Below are 16567 nucleotides of genomic sequence, written 5' to 3'. Positions count from 1 at the left end.
TTTTGTATTAATGTAAAACGCGTTGCAGCAGCATGCAGACATAGGCAAGACGGCTTGTGTGCCTATTGGCTGTCCTGCGGCAACTGCATCAGCCTATCGAGAGAGGCCCCCGTGACGTCAGACCCAATGAGGGTGCTTCGCGCCCACTGCGTCACATCCCGCCGAAACAGGCGTGGCTTAGGCCTATAAATAAGGCTCGCAGGCAGCTGGTATCTGGTTTTTCATCGCCGAAGCTAACCAGAGCGTGTGCATGCACGGCAAGATATGCAGTACTCGTTCCCTCTTCTAGAGAGAACCGAGGTTACGTTAGTAACCGAGTACGTTCTTTTACGAGAGGTCTCTCGTACTGCGTAAGTCTCTTACGCTAGGGGACCCAATGCAAAACGCCGTGCGTGCTGGGATCCAACACCAAAGACCCAAGGGCAAGCGCCCGGGGTTCATGTAGTGCACAATCACCAAGGGAACTCACAGAGAGTCCGGGAAAGAAAGGTGGGCAGAGCCACACTTTTCCCACATACAGCAGCGTCCCACAGGCGCAAATTACTTAACAATATATCATACAGACAGGGCGGAACTCGGCCTGAACTGATGAGAAAATTGTGGGTCTTATACATTTTGCCCATAAGAAATTTATGGTCGATCAGCGAGCAGCGCTCAGCGGTCTCAGTTTTCTGAACCGATAGCATCAGAACAGACAGTACTGATTCATTTAGACCGACAACAGCCTGGCCTGTAAGGCGGGAACCTCTAGGTTATAAAACTTACATATATCTTGTAAGGCAATCCCACTGGACCAGGCCCACGATGAGGCCATGCTTCTCGTGGAGTGCGCTCTGACACCCAACGGGCACTGCATGCCCTTGGAAGTATACGCCAGCGCTATAGCGTCAACTATCCATCTGGATAGGCTCTGTTTCGACGCGGCTAGTCCCTTAAAACGCCCGCTGAATGAAACAAAGAGCTGCTCCGTCTGTCTAAAGGCAGACGAGCGAGACACATAAGCTCGCAGCGCCCTGACTGGGCAAAGGAAGCTTGCGTCTCTCTCCTCGTCAGAGACCGGCAGGGCTGACAGGGAAATGACCTGTGCCCTAAATGGTGTGTTGAGGGATTTTGGAACATAACCGTGCCTAGGTTTGAGTATAACCCTCGAGTCATTTGGCCCAAACTCCATGCATGTCGCGCTTACTGAAAGCGCGTGTAAGTCCCCTATGTGCTTCACTGAAGCGAGAGCCAGAGGAAACAGTGTCTTGAAAGATAAGTGTTAAAAATCAATAATAAAAATAATAATAATAATAATAAAAATAAAAATCACGCCACATAAACTTTGAGCGTGAAGGGGGCCTACCCTTATCCAGCAGCTCTTGTAGGAAGGAGACAACCTCCATCACCCCACCGTCTGGGGGTGATATGCCACGAGCTGTGCACTAGCTGGAGAACACCGACCATTTCAAGGAGTAGAGTAGAGCCGTCAAGTAGACGGCGCTCTAGCCTGCGTGATCGTGTTTAACACTCCCTCTTGGAGGTCAGCGGGTACCCGTTGATGGGCCATACATGAAGGGACCACAGCTCTGGGTGAGGATGCAAAATCGAGCACTTGGCCTGAGAGAGGAGGTCCCTCCTCACTGGTACTGGCCATGGGACAGTGCCTGCTAGCTGCATCAGAACTGGGAACCAGGGTTGTTTTTTTCCAGAGCGGCGCTACGAGCAGCACTGAGCATCCCTCTTCCCTGATCCGTTCTATCACCCGAAGCAGGAGAGATAACTTTCGCGCAATTTTTTGAAACTACACACACACAAATACTGTGATAACGTTTGCTAAGTACAAACGAAATTATATTTATGCGACCTGTTGCGTCATGTTAACATTACTTGTCGTTCAGGTGCTTATGTGGCAAATGTGAGAAGATGGCTATACAGAACCAGAAAACATATGCTGCAGGGAGATAGACGTTTATATACTGTCTATGGAGATAGAGGTATTCATTTATTTACATTTGTAATTGCTGCAAAAAATAATACGTGACATAAAACTGTCTGACGTTGTTTGTTGAGACATACTATGACGACGACAATAAATAGCTTTAGACGCATTTGTTGTTGAACTGGCTGACATCGATTGAAATGACTATTTGCTCAAAAATCATAAAATTACTTCTTCTGGAGGTGACGTTGGATCGCGAACAGTAGGCAACGATCCACACTTGAGGATTAACTTTAACCCTCGTTCAATAAACAGTCAGTCAGAAAATGATTCTCACAAACATAAATGTATTTAGGAAGATTAAGTGGCGCCTTTTTTCATAAATAAAATCCATCCGCTGCGTTTTCAGTGGCTCTGATGTCAGTGAATACTACTATGTCCATTCCTACATCCCACAACAGAACACCTACACTTCTTAGGAGACATTACCAGCTGTCGTTGAAACAATGGCGATGGTGTACAGATCACCGAGGGCAGTGTCAATCAAATTACGTTGGTGGGGCTTGCTCAATTCACAGTGAGAGCAATCTTAGAACAGCTCATTCTGAGACAGTGCTTATGATTTATTGAGATTGTAAAAAAAACACTGGGTGGATTTTTATCATTCTAGGGTGGTTTTGCTAACACACTGCCAACACACATTTATGTTCAAACACCATGTAAAAGTGAATTTTGCATAATAGGTGCCCTTTAATGTATATGTGCCAAAAAAAAAGGCTGTGTATTATTTTGGCCGGTAAAAAATATGCTTGGCTGGTGGATTTTTTCATCTACCAGTCCCCGTGGCAGGTGAGCCAAAAAGTTAATTTCGGACCCTGTCTGTGAGTGAATGTGGGCGCGGGATAGCGGGCACATTTACTGCACTGAGTGCATTGTCTGCCTGAGCAGAGTGAATGCGCACTGGTTTCGTTTTTACAGAAACCGTGAGACATGCAGAGCGTAGTGTTTGTGGGCACTGGGCAGTGGGCACATTTACTACGTTTAATGCGCAATCGATCTGGGTCGATTTTATGTGCGCGAGCCCTGTGTGACGGGCTGTGCTTGTGTGTAGGGATGAGCACTGGGCAGTGGGCATTTTTTCTACACTCATAACACCATCGGCCGTGGCCGGAGCACCAGAAAATACACTCTTTATGGGATTTATCTGGGTAGCCGTAAAAACGGCATTTGTGTGCAGGCAAGCGGGCAGCGGTTCCGGCTTGTTCAATGCAGAATACACTGGAACAATCACATTTCTTGGAACTGAACGAGCGATGAGTTTTGGTGGAAGTCCAGCCGCGGCGGGACTTGAACACCGTCGTTTCCCTGGGCGTGCTAGGACGACTTCGGGGCCTCGGGCTTCACCGCAATCCTAGGCCGTGGCCCACGCGGAGCGGGGCGGCGGCTAGTCGAGCGAGAGCGTGGTCTCGAGCTTCGGGCCTGTTGGCGCTGCGACGAGGCGGCAGGGGGCGGAGGCGGAGGCTGTGGCTGTGAGCTCCGAGCAGGTGGTTTTGCACGGCCCGCTGCGGAACTGGAGCGCTTCGGTAAGAAGTGCTTCATGGCCTGTGATGCTTTCTGCACCTCGGCGAATCTCTCCACGAAGTCATTGACAGAGGATCCGAAGAGGCCAGCAGAAGAAAGCGGGGCGTCGAGGAACGCGGTGCGCTCAGAAGATTTGCAGTGTGGCCATAGTATGCAGCGCTGACACAGCCTGCCCAGCGGCGGAGAAAGCGCGACCGAGCAGGGTTGACGTCGTGCAGCCAGCTTAGCGCGCTGTCTAGCGGAGGGCAGGCAAAGGTGGGCTGCTATCGCCTCTTCGACCGGCGGGAGTGAATGGTATCCTCTGTCTTGGGCATTGTCAACAGCGGAGAATGCCAGCAAGACAGAAGAGCGCATTCTAGCTGAGAAGGGGCGCGTTCCATGACTTGGCGACTTCTTCATGTAACTCAGGAAGAAAAGGTGCCGGTCTGGACGCAGGCGAAGCGCGATCCCCAGGAAGGAAGAATCCATCCAGCTGGTTGTGAGCGGGGAGCTCAGGCGTTGACCACTCGAGGCCGAGGCTCACCGCGGCCAGTGCGAGTACAAGCATCATCTCCATCTCGATGCTAGCTCTTTTGCCTGAAGGTCCACGAGCAGAGGGCGCAAGATCCACAGAGCTCGCCCAATCCTCACTGCCCGACGCCAGGATAGAGCAGATATCATCCTCCCCAGACGTGGCTTTCTCATCAGCGTCGTCGACAGAAGCGGCGGCAGACCGCAGCCACTGTCCGTCAGGAAGTGACGCTAGCAGTGAAGCAGGCGGGCGAACCGGCGAGCTTTGGCGGGTTGGGGAGGGTTCCCAACCCGCTGAGCACGGCGCTTTTTACGGCGCGGCACCACAGCGGGCGGAAGTGCAGTCTCAGCGAAAAATGGCAGGCGAGTCCTCAGAGTCGCCATAGGCAGTAGCTCGCAGTGAGGGCAGCCGCCGTCAGCGAGCGCGAGCGCTGCATGATCTTCACCCAGGCAGGAAACGCAGATCACATGGCGGTCCCCGTCGCTGAGTGGGGCTCTGCCCAGGCCGCAGGAAGGCATCTTTAGAAAGACGCCGGCTCTTTTAGAGAGTGTGTGTCGCGGCGGCGAACACACACACACAGATCAGAGAGTGAAAGGATATAGGCGCCGGATAGCGCAGCGGGAACGGCGATTGTAGGCGGCGCGGCCAGCGAATTCAGTGTGATGGCTAGTCCCACTGAAAAGGCTTTCTCAGACTGCGTGGCTTCTCTCCGGATCCAGCGATGCGAGAGCTTCACTGAAGAGATGAAAAATCAGATATCAGCTGCCTCCGAGCCTTATTTATAGGCCTAAGCCACACCCGTTTCGGCTGGACGTGACGCAGTGGGCGCGAAGCACCCTCATTGGGTCTGACGTCACGCTAGGCCTCGCTCGATAGGCTGATGCAGTTGCTGCAGGACAGCCAATAGGCACACAAGCTGTCTTGCCTATGTCTGCATGCTGCTGCAACGCGTTTTACATTAATACAAAATTAAGGATAATTTTTTGGCTTCAATATCTCGTGGAAAAGGGATTTTCCCCTAGCGTAAGATACTTACGCAGTACGAGAGACTTCTCGTAAGAGAACTAGGACAATCTACTACAATAACATGTTACATTTTTTTAATAAACTATTTCTAGTCTTGTATTGTTGAAATAGTCATGCTACATAGAAAACAACTAATTTACTGCTAATTAAAAACATCAACTGCACACAGTATGGAAACAATATAGGAACTATAAGTCAATCACAACTTCATTGTGAACTTCAGCTTTGTCCGGCTGCTAGACTGTTGAAGTGGGTGACAGTGCTTTTAAACACTCACAGGGCTTTTCACATTGTCACTTGTCACAGTACAACCTATAAAAATATTTATATATTGTGTGGACCTTGTTAGTAAAATTAAACCTGATAATGAGTGTCTTGTGTATTAACATATCTTATCTGTTACTTCCCAGGGATACTGAATCACAGTGAGGAGATCCTACCAGCCACAGTTTGAGAGGAATTAATATCTCATATTGTTGCATCTGATAAATATTTTTTGAGAATTGAAAATTGAAAGTACACCAAATAAATGGTTTGTTGATGCAAACCCCCTTTGTGTCTCTTGTGTCTCTTGTTTAACCTATAATAAAATTTTTAAAAAATTAAAAACTACAATAAAGCAGGGGCAGCAGCAATAACCCCCCAAAACAAAACCATAAGCTAATATCCCCCAAACACAAACTGACAGCGAGAAATCTGAATGCCTTTAAAAAAAAAAGTAAAGAAAGGAAGAGAAGGTTAAGTGATCAACATCAATCAAGTGCTGCTTGCTTATGGTTAGCATATCTGCGGTCCAAGTTCCAGTTTCTTTTGAGTGATGAACACAGACTACTACCCCCTGCTGGTGTGGACAGGTAATACAGGTGTAGATGTGCTTGCTTGTTGGCTGTAGTCTTGCACTGTGTTCGAGCGCAACTAAACCCTGATGCAGGCAACGAAAACGTAAACCACGGTTTCTTTTTGGCTTCCCTTCTGGAATGGTGTTCCTTCTCTGATACGTCAGTTGCCCAATTGGGCAAACATCCTTAACTGCTCTCCTGCAACTGGCCACTGCTGTGATTTCCTCTTCAATTATCCTCTTCACTTGGAAATACGTCACAATACTGAAGTAATGTCGGTGGCAACTTCCGGTTCACGCACACTTAAGCAACAAATACGTCACCAATAACAACTGGATGGCTTAATGCAACAAGTGTGATGGTGATACCTATATAACTTCAAAGGCACACATAGAATTTTCTATTCAAATGTCCAAACATCCCTAGAACAATGTTATATATTTTACGAGTTCACACTTACACATAATTAAATAGAGTAAAGTTTATGTGTATTTAGCTTGCTGTCCGGGGGAGGGCTCTGAGCTCAGAATTTGGCCCGAACCCAGAGAACTCCCCCTCGGGTTGTGATAGGAATAGTTAGAACTAGAAGTGAGGAGATGGGGTGGTGGAGGGATGCTAATAAACAGAGGTAAGTCTGCTGTATATATACCTCTTATCTTGTTATTTGTTTTTTTTTTTTTAAAGTTATATCTGTTTGTATTCTGCTGGTTGCCGCCCCATCTACCTATTTTTCATTTACTGTACTTACATTCTCACCATTCTCACCTACCTACTGTTGTTTTGTGTGCTGTCTTTGTCAATTGCCTTTATTGTTGTTTGTTTATTGTAAAGCGTCCTTGAGCCCTGGAAAGGCGCTATATAAATAAAACTTATTATTATTATTAAACATCATTTCACGAGTTCACACTTACATTTAATTAAACAGAGTAAAGATTATGCGTATTTGGGGTGCTGTCCAGGGGAGGGCTCCGAGATTGGAATTTGGCCTAAACCCAAGGTACTCCCCCAAAAAGCAAATGAGCAAAGGACAGCTGCCAGACTAAAGGTTTGGCGGGCTGGCGTTTTGAGAAGAAGCCTGTTTGTTTGACCAGCAGCTCACAGCGTCGGACGGGTGGGGCCTATCCAGCTACCACACAAGAGCTGCATAATTGGGACGCCCAGTCAGGAGGGCTCACGCCGCTTGTTGATGGGAGCAGCTCATGCCGTCGGACGGGGAGCCTTGCTGACCGATGTTTGGGGAGCTGCGTGATTCAAAAACGGACTGACCGAGAGGGCCCATGTAGCCTCCGACAGCAGCAGCTCACAACATCGGGCTAGTGGGCCCACCAGCTGACAGTAGGGTGAAAGTAATTGGAAACGCCCGGCCGGGAAAGCTCTTGCAGCTCACCCGCCGTCCGACTGGCGGTGCTGCAGTAAGTTAATACTGTTTGGCAAAACAATGAGACAGACACAGTTGTGCTGTTATCAGTAACGAGTCGCTCTTGTAATCTTTTATTTCAATAATTCAAAGATTATTTATATATATTTTGTATAATTAAATCACAATATCTTGTGTCACTTGTGTTTTCTCAGATAACTCAATACTTTTTCCCGTAAAACATACATCACAATAATAATAATAATAATAATAATTCGTTACATTTATATAGCGCTTTTTCTGAGACCAATCTCCTCAACCACCACCAATGTGCAGCATCCACCTGGATGATGTGACGGCAGCCATATTGCGCCAGAACGCCCACCACACACCAGCTTACTGGTGGAGAGGAGACAGTGATGAAGCCAATCAGTATATATGGGGATGATTAGGAGGCCATGATGGACAGGGGCCAAGGGGCAAATTTGGCCAGGATGCCGGGGTTACACCCCTACTCTTTTTCGAAGGACATCCTGGGATTTTTAATGACCACAGAGAGTCAGGACCTCGGTTTAACGTCTCATCCGAAGGACGGTGCTCTTTTGGCAGTATAGTGTCCCCGTCACTACACTGGGGCATTAGGACCCACACAGACCACAGGGTGAGCACCCCCTGCTGGCCTCACTAACACCTCTTCCAGCAGAAACCTGGTTTTCCCAGGAGTCTCCCATCCAGGTACTAACAGGCTCAGCCCTGCTTAGCTTCAGTGGGCAACCAGTCTTGGGCTACAGGGTGATATGGCTGCTGGCAATGTATACTAATACAATGTATTAGTCTCTGTTGTCTGTGCAGATGTGTCCTACTAAATACTGTATAACTATAGTTTAGCGAACCATTGGTTACACAATATAACCATTTAAAATGAATTACTATATACAGTACAGCGGACAGACTTAATCAAATGATCATTATAACATATTATAAAAAACAAATGTCAACAGTAGCCTATACAGTTGTCAGAATTAATGGACCCCCTGGTAAATATTATCAAAAATGGCTGTAAAAAATAAATCTGCATTGTTTATCCTTTTGATCTTAGTTGATAAATATTTTTTGAATATACAAATAAGAAATGTTGTAAAGAATGACACTTAGGTGACAGTAGGTGGCGGCAGGTATGAAGGTAAAATAGTAGCAAAACTCGAGATCATGTAGATGTGAATTTGAGAACTTGTCCAATAAATATTTGTACTTGTACGTGAACATTTACACTCACAGCTCCAATGTGAAAACCTGTAAAATAACAATCTGAGGTTGAATGTTGAGATTTGCTCTCGCAGACAATATTCACAAACCTGTATTGTGAATCTGAAGCTGCAGACAAGAAGTCACGAACTTGTAAAATGCCAATCACAGAAATACAGTGACAAACACAAACTTGTAGTACATTATTCTTTCATTATACCATGGGCTGTTTAAATACTCAATTCTGATTGGCTGGAAGGTGTGCAGTAAAACCGTTTAATGCACAGGAAGTTCCAGTCAGTTTGATTACAGTTCAAAATGAATCCGATACATTGGTAACCATAGTAACACAAGTTACACTTGCAAGCAGAGTGAGAGACACATATGAAAACGTTTATTTAGGTAGGCTAAATGGATGATTTTTGCATATCGTTTAATTTGTATGGTGACAATTTTGAGAAATGGGCCCAGGCACAAGACGAAATAGAAAACTTGGAGAAGACGTTGAATGACAAAAAGCGGCACAAAGAATTAACAATAAATAAATGACCCGCTTCGCGTCGGGTGGTTCTTCACCTCTACGTCGTGCATTAAAATCATTTAATGCATGGCTAGCCGTGGATTATCCCTTACTTACAACATTACAAACATTACAATCATTCCATGTCATAAATAATGGCTTGGTTGAATTCCAATGTAGAATGCGGTCTGTTATTCTTGATAACAAACCGCTGCGAAGTATAACACACCATTGCCATGAAAAACAGAGCGTTGATATGGACACGGAACAGACTTTTTTTCCAAAATAACAACCACCTCGCTATACATTATCCCTTACATGGAATATAACATGTCTGACAGATATTGATCCCTGAATGGATCATTTGGCCTGCAATGACTCACACGATGAAAGAATGTTTGTGAAGAGTTTGACAGTTTCACTAGAGAATCAACTCATCAACTCATCAAAAGGAAGGACAAGCGGTCAGTCTGTGGAAACAGCGAGAGCGCACAAGTGTTTTTTCTTAATATCCAGTTCTCCTGTTGGAAGACCAACTCGGGTAAAGACCATTGACTCTACCTGTGCGACTCCACCGAGCAAGGACACCAGGAAGGCACTGAAGTCCATAAGTGCCATAGATCAGCATAGTTCCCTTTCAGTCGCTCACGTTCGACGTTACGTCGACGTGACGACGTAATTGGGATCACTTCAGGGAGCCCTATCAACTTCGAGTGTCTACAGAACGAGCCAATGAACGTTGGCGTGCATGAATCGCGTCACGCGCCCCCGCCCCGCAGCGCGGGTATAAACAGGAAGCTGGCGCACGCACACATTGTCTTTCACTTCGGAGCCGAGCTTTCGTTTGACTTCTGAAACTACAGACTGCTTACTGAGAACGAGAAGACTCTCATTCCTGTTGGTGTGACGGCGCGATCAGCGGTGGCCGCGAGCATTGCAGCTCTCAACTGCTGTTTTCACAGCACTGCTGTTTGTGTATTGTGTGTGTGTCGGTGTCGGTGGGCATTTCCTCTGTGTGTTTATTCACACCGCGGCTACCCCTGGGTGCCTCAACATTGAGAGAGTGTTTCTATTTTGTTGTTTTCACTAAAAGAGCAACACAAGATGTCATTCCGCTTGTGCGTTTCTGGATGTCGTCGTTCCCTGGCGCCAGCAGATGGCCACAGTAGCTGCCTCTCGTGTTTGGGCATTAAACACGCTGAGGCAGCTTCATGTTCCCATAGCGGCCCGGTACCTTTCTTTCCGGAGGTGCATGAGGAGCTTTCTAGGACGTGGGAGGCACCGTATAGTGCCCGAAGCTGTTCTAGTGGCTCCTCCCCCCTCGCCACCCTCGACGGCGGGGCAGCTAAGGGGTATGTGGATATCCCCCCAGTGGAGCGGGCCGTCGCGATGCAACTGTGTCCAGCGTCCGCCTCCTCTTGGCGGGGTAATCCACGCCTCCCGTCCAAGGCCTGTAAGTTTTCGTCCGATCTAACGGCGAGGGCTTACAAGGCCTGTGGACAGGCTGCTTCCGCCCTCCATGCCATGGTGCTCTTGCAGGTCCACCAGGCCCAGGCGCTCATGGACATGAACGAGGGTGGTTCTGACCCAGAGCTCCTCCGGGAGCTCCATGTGGCAACCGACCTCGCCCTCGGCGACGATGGAAACCGCACGTTCAGTCGGTCAGGTGATGTCCACCTTGGTGGTCCAGGAGCACCACCTTTGGCTCAACCTGGCGGATATGAGGGACACCGATAAATATCGGTTCCTGGATGCCCCTCTTTCCCAGGTTGGGTTGTTCGGCGACGCGGTTGAGAGCTTTGCCCAGCAGTTCTCGGCCGCACAGAAGCAGACGGAGGCCATCCGGCACATCCTGCCCTGGCGGACCGCTGCTGCTCCCACCCTTCCGCCGGCCGCAGACCCTCCGTCTACTCGTCGCCAAGGTCAGCCTTTTGCAGCGTCCTCCGCTCCCACTAAGCCCCAGCAGCAGCAGCAACCATCCAGGCCTCAGCGTGGAGCAAGCCATAGGAAGCCGACCCCGCCCGTCCAGGCCGCTGCCAAACCAGGAGGCAAGCGACGGTGCAAAGGACCCTGAGACGAACGGCCCAGAGGTGGATCAAATTGCTCTTCAGGAGATGGCGAAGGCGCCACTCCTTACCCCGGTTGGGGGCCAGCGGGGAATCCTTTGTTTCCTTTTCTTTTTGTACCCACATTTTCAAAAAAAGAGCAATTTCTGAAACCTCTGGGCCCCAAGAGGGCGCGCTTGGCAGTCGACGACGCCGCCATGCCTTGTCACTCCCGATCCCCTCTTTCATCGCCAGCGAGCAGCAATGGCTGTGTTCCAGACGTGCTGACGTCTCCGCACACTCACTCTGCCCTTCGACGGAAGCAGGTATGTGCTGCACCACACACTCAGACCCCACTTCGGGCCGCTGTGCCGTCCGAGTCGGGTCCCTGCATTCCGCCGCTTCCCCACCCCGTGTACGTCTGTGGTACCGTTGGTCCCGCTTGCTCGGTCTCTGGGAGCCTGGTTAGCGCTTCCCAGCCCGTCTCGCTGGCTCATCCCAACCATCAGACTCGGCTATGCGATTCAGTTCGCCCAGCGTCCCCCTGCTTTCAAGGGCATTCTGTTCACCCGTGTTCTGGTGGACAATGGCCCTGTGCTCAGGGCAGAGATTGCAGTCCTACTGGCGAAGGACGCGATCGAGCCGGTTCCTCCAGCCGTTATGAAGACTGGCTTCTACAGCCCGTACTTCATTGTACCCAAGAAAGGTGGTGGGTTACGACCAATCTTGGACCTGCGCGTCCTGAACCGGTCCCCGCTACCGTTCAAGATGCTTACGCAGAAACGCATTTTCAAATGCATCCATCCCTATGATTGGTTTGCAGCGATCGACCTGAAGGACGCGTACTTTCATGTCTCGATTCTCCCTTGACACAGACCGTTTCTTCACTTTGCGTTCGAGGGACGGGCATATCAGTTCAAGGTCTTACCCTTCGGGCTGGCCCTGTCGCCCCGCGTCTTCACGAAAGTCGTGGAGGCGGCCATTGCTCCCATGTGCGAGCGTGGTGTTCGCATCCTCAACTACCTCGACGACTGGCTTATTCTGGCCCAGTCGAGAGAGCAGTTGTGCGAACACAGGGACATGGTGCTCAGTCACCTCAGCCACCTAGGGCTTCGGGTCAACTGGGAAAAGAGCAAACTCATCCCCGGGCAGAGGATCTCTTTTCTCGGTGTGGAGTTGGACTCGATCAACATGACAGCGCGCCTCACCGAGGCCCGTGTCCAGTCAGTGTTGAACTGCGTGAGTACACTCAGACGCAGAACAGCGGCACCACTGAAACTTTTTCAGAGGCTCCTGGGGCATATGGCATCTGCAGCCGCGGTTACGCCGTTTGGATTGCTTCATATGAGGCCGCTCCAACACTGGCTCCACGATCGAGTCCCGAGATGGGCGTGGCAGAGCAGCTTGTGCCGGGTCCAAGTGACTCCGCACTGTCGCCAAACTTTCAGCTTGTGGTCGGACCCTTCGTTCCTGCGGGCAGGAGTTCCCCTGGAACAAGTGTCCAGGCACTCTGTGGTCTCCACGGATGCCTCAGCCACCGGCTGGGGGGCCACGTACAACGGGCATGCAGCTTCAGGTCTGTGGATGGGGCCTCAACTGCGTTGGCACATCAACTGCCTAGAGTTGTTAGCAGTACATCTTGCACTGAGCCGCTTCAAAACGCTGCTACTAGGCAAGCACGTACTGGTCCGTACGGACAGCACTGCGACCGTTGCATACATCAACCGCCAAGGTGTTCTACGCTCCCGCCGCATGTCACAACTCGCCCGCCATCTCCTCCTCTGGAGTCAGAAGCATCTGAGGTCGCTTCGTGCCATTTACATTCCGGGCCTGCTCAACCGTGCAGCTGACGAGCTCTCATGACAGCAGGTGCTACCGAGAGAATGGCGACTCCATCCCCAGGTGGTCCAGCTGATTTTCAGGCGCTTTTCTCTGTCCCGTTCGCGCTCTGCGTCTGTACGTGGACAGAACGCCAAGCCTCAGGACCTCAGATCAGATCTTCATCTGTTACGGAGGCCAGCAGAAGGGGAAGGCTGTCTCCTAGCAGAGGATGGCCCACTGGATAGTGGATGCCATCGCCTTGGCTTATGAAGCCCAAGGCGTGCCCTGCCCGCCCGGGTTGAAAGCCCACTCCACTAGGGGTGTCGCTTCTTCCTGGGCGCCGACACACGGCGCCTCGCTGTCAGACATCTGTAGAGCTGCGGGCTGGGCGACACCTAACACATTCGCTAGGTTTTATAGCCTACGTGTTGAGCCGGTTTCTTCCTGTGTGCTCGCTTCATCTAGCCGGTAACACCGAAGTTCCCGCTCTAGTGTCGGCTTGCTGCGCCACTCCCTTCCTAGGAATGGATATGTGCGCTTTTTGCTCCAGTCGAGTTCCCCAATTGGCGAACCCTGTGAGTTCCTCCGCACCCCTTCGGCAGTCGGACGTTGCGGAGCGTCCGACGCCAGGCCTAGTGCTCGTATGCTTGTTAACTTGTGCTAGGCTGGGTTCCATATGTGGTGATCCCTGCGGCGATCCCATATGTGTATTCTTCCACGACCAGCTCCCTGCGGTGAGCCCGTGTCTTCCCTCGGCAGAGTCTCTCTGCCGTCACTGTCAGTGTAGTCTTCCCCTTTAGGTGGAGCCACCCCAGTGACATTCCATATGTCGCACTGCCCCTTCGGCCAGTCCATATGTGTATTCTCCACATGTTACCTCCCTTCGGGCAGGATGTGGCTCCGCAGCGTTCTTTCCCCTGGAAAGGTACGCTTTCCCAGTGTTATCCAAGGGTTCCACTGTGTGGGGTATAATGGAACAGCAGTTGAACTCCCTCTACGCAGGTCTTCCGCCCCAGCAGTTGGGGGTCTGAGAGTCTTGCTTAGGGCGCTGGATGTGGCAGCAACCGTGGCGTTTTCCATGGGATCCCAATTACGTTGTCACGTCGACGTTACGTTGAACGTGAGCGACTGAAAGGGAACGTCTCGGTTACTAATGTAACCCTCGTTCCCTGAAGGAGGGAACGGGAGCTGTAACGTCCCGTCGCCACCGTTGCTGACCATCGCTGCATGGCCGTCACAAATCTCGGCTCCTCAGTGAAAAACAATGTGTGCGTGCGCCTGCTTCCTGTTTATACCCACGCTGCGGGGCGGGGGCGCGTGACGGGATTGGCTCGTTCTGTAGACACTCGAAGTTGATAGGGCTCCCTGAAGTGATCCCAATTACGTCGTCACGTCGACGTTACGTCTCCCGTTCCCTCCTTCAGGGAACGAGGGTTACATTAGTAACCGAGATGATTTCTCGTACAAGGTCTGGAGATAAAAAGGTTATATTCTTCCCATGATCTTCATTTGCAGTTTGAATAAGACGTCTAGCCTGGATTACAGTACCAGAGGTGTATTCCGTATCCAATCACATTCTCTAATACAGCTTGATTAAACAACATCATCATTTTTACTACTGACCCCATAAAGTCTGAGCTCTCTCAGAAAATACAATCTTTGTTGTAACCGAGTGCACAAATTGTCAACATGAACATGCCATGTAAGAGAACAATCAATATGAACACCCAGATATTTACATGAGCACACTTGTGACGTTGGACTGTTATGAATATGTACAGGGCTTTGGTCTCCAATTGACTTTGGATCGAATATCATCTCCTCAGTTTCCTTTACATTCACACTTAGGTGGTGGGCATCACACCACTCTATAAACTGGTCAATTTCAGAGTGGTGAGATGAGATGTCTTGATCTTTATATAATAAGCTAAGAATAGCAGAATCAATTTTGCTCACACATCCATTTGTATAGAGTGTGAAGAGTACTGGGAAGCTCACACACCCTTGCTCCTTTTTTTGAACATTATGTTTATTGGGTTTTTCCAAGTTAAACACAAAGTACAACAAAGTACAGAATAATCAAAGCAAATCTTTCCCTTGCGGGACTCCTGCACTGGGAGATTGGGAGTCAGAGATCATCTTATTGACCTTAAACTGTTGGGTTCTGTCTGTTAAAAAAGAAAAGTCCCATTTTATAATAAAAGGATTTACATCCATCTGTTTCAATTTCTCCAGTAATAAATATGGTTGCAAAGTGTTAAAAGCTGAACTTAAATCAATAAAAAGAAGACGTGCATATGCCTTTGAGTCCTCCATATGTTTAGAGAGAGTAAATGGGTAATACACCCTACTGCATCATTCATACTCCTGCCCTGTGTGTACGCACACTGCCATGGATCTAATGTTGAGGTTACGTCACTTTTCAATAAAGACATAATGTATTTCTCAAAACATTTCATTACATTTGATTTAGTGCTACAGGTCTATAATCATTATTCTCAGACGGATGGGCCTTTTTTGGACTTGGAGTGATCACAGATCTTTTCCCGAGTGCAGGGACTCTATGCGAAGTGAACGCTGAAAGAGTGCACACCACACTGGAGTAAGTTCTACAACACTAGTTTTCAGAAGGCGTGCAGAAATCCCATCAGGTCCTTTCAATTTCTGTGTGCATAACTGATGAAACAGTAATTTCACCTTGGAAATGAAAGCTTTAGCATAATTTCTACTGGGAAGACTCAATTGTTACGTCTCTATTATCAATTCCAATCGTGTTCTAATACTTGTGCCGGGCAATATGAAGGGATGACCAGTATGCTGGAAGGGAGACAGCTGCAGCTTTTGAGGACAGAAACTAGATGAGTCCTGAACCAGGCTTTAGAGAGAGATGCTTCGTTAGGAAGGAAAATAGGGGGAGTGATCTGAGAATCTATGGCAATTTTTTTTCAGAAAAAGAAAGACCATAGCAAGATCGGAAGTGTTTAGATCTGAAGTAAATTCCCCTGGATGCATGAGCCATGAACTCTGTTAAAACATGGCTACAATCGAGTATGAAAATAGGAAGAGAAGAGACCATTACGGATGGGAGGTAATTAAAAGGGGGTTAAATGGATTTCACTTTCTGTAATGTTGCTGTTAAAGCATTTCAACAACTGCAAAGTTAAGACGCACAAAGTCAAGCATGGAAGATTTAATTTAAAGAGATTGCTTTGTAAGGACTACAGCAACGCTGAGAGGAACTGTGCGGCATTCCTCCAGTGGTTCGAAGGGGGCCTCAACCAACCCTTCGAGAACCACCGCCAGGTCCCATGTGGGAACCCTGGTACGAGCCGCAGGTCTCATCCTCCAAGCCCTACGGAGGAAACGTACAACCAACTGCTGTCTCCCCAGAGGCCCATCACTCAGAGGAGCGTGGAAAGCCGAAATGGCAGCCACGTACACCTTGAGAGTGGACGGGGTAAGACCAGCTGAGAAGCGATCTTGGAGGAACTCCAGCACTGAAGCCACTGGGCAGTTAACTGGGTCCACCTCACGCTCTCTGCACCATACGGTGAAAACATTCCATTTTAGGCCGTACAATTTCCTCGTGGAGGGAGCTCTAGAGCTGAGTATGGTCTCCACTACTCCTGCTGACAGGCCGGCCTCTCTGTACTGTGCCCCCTCAGGGGCCAGACCCACAGTTTCCATAGTTCGGGCCGAGG

The 16567-nt window shown here is 49.2% G+C and overlaps 1 protein-coding gene across 1 annotated transcript in view; it reads right to left on the bottom strand.

Moving 5' to 3' along the window:
• Nucleotides 1–16567, bottom strand: part of fam98b (family with sequence similarity 98 member B) — a 549041-nt gene that overhangs the window by 281627 nt on the left and 250847 nt on the right. The window lies entirely within an intron of this gene.

This window comes from Scardinius erythrophthalmus, assembly GCF_964197995.2.
Source record: "Scardinius erythrophthalmus genome assembly, chromosome: 19".
Taxonomy (NCBI): domain Eukaryota; kingdom Metazoa; phylum Chordata; class Actinopteri; order Cypriniformes; family Leuciscidae; genus Scardinius; species Scardinius erythrophthalmus.
The sequence above is the reverse complement of the archived record's forward strand: the minus strand, read 5'-3'. Positions and strand labels throughout refer to the sequence as shown.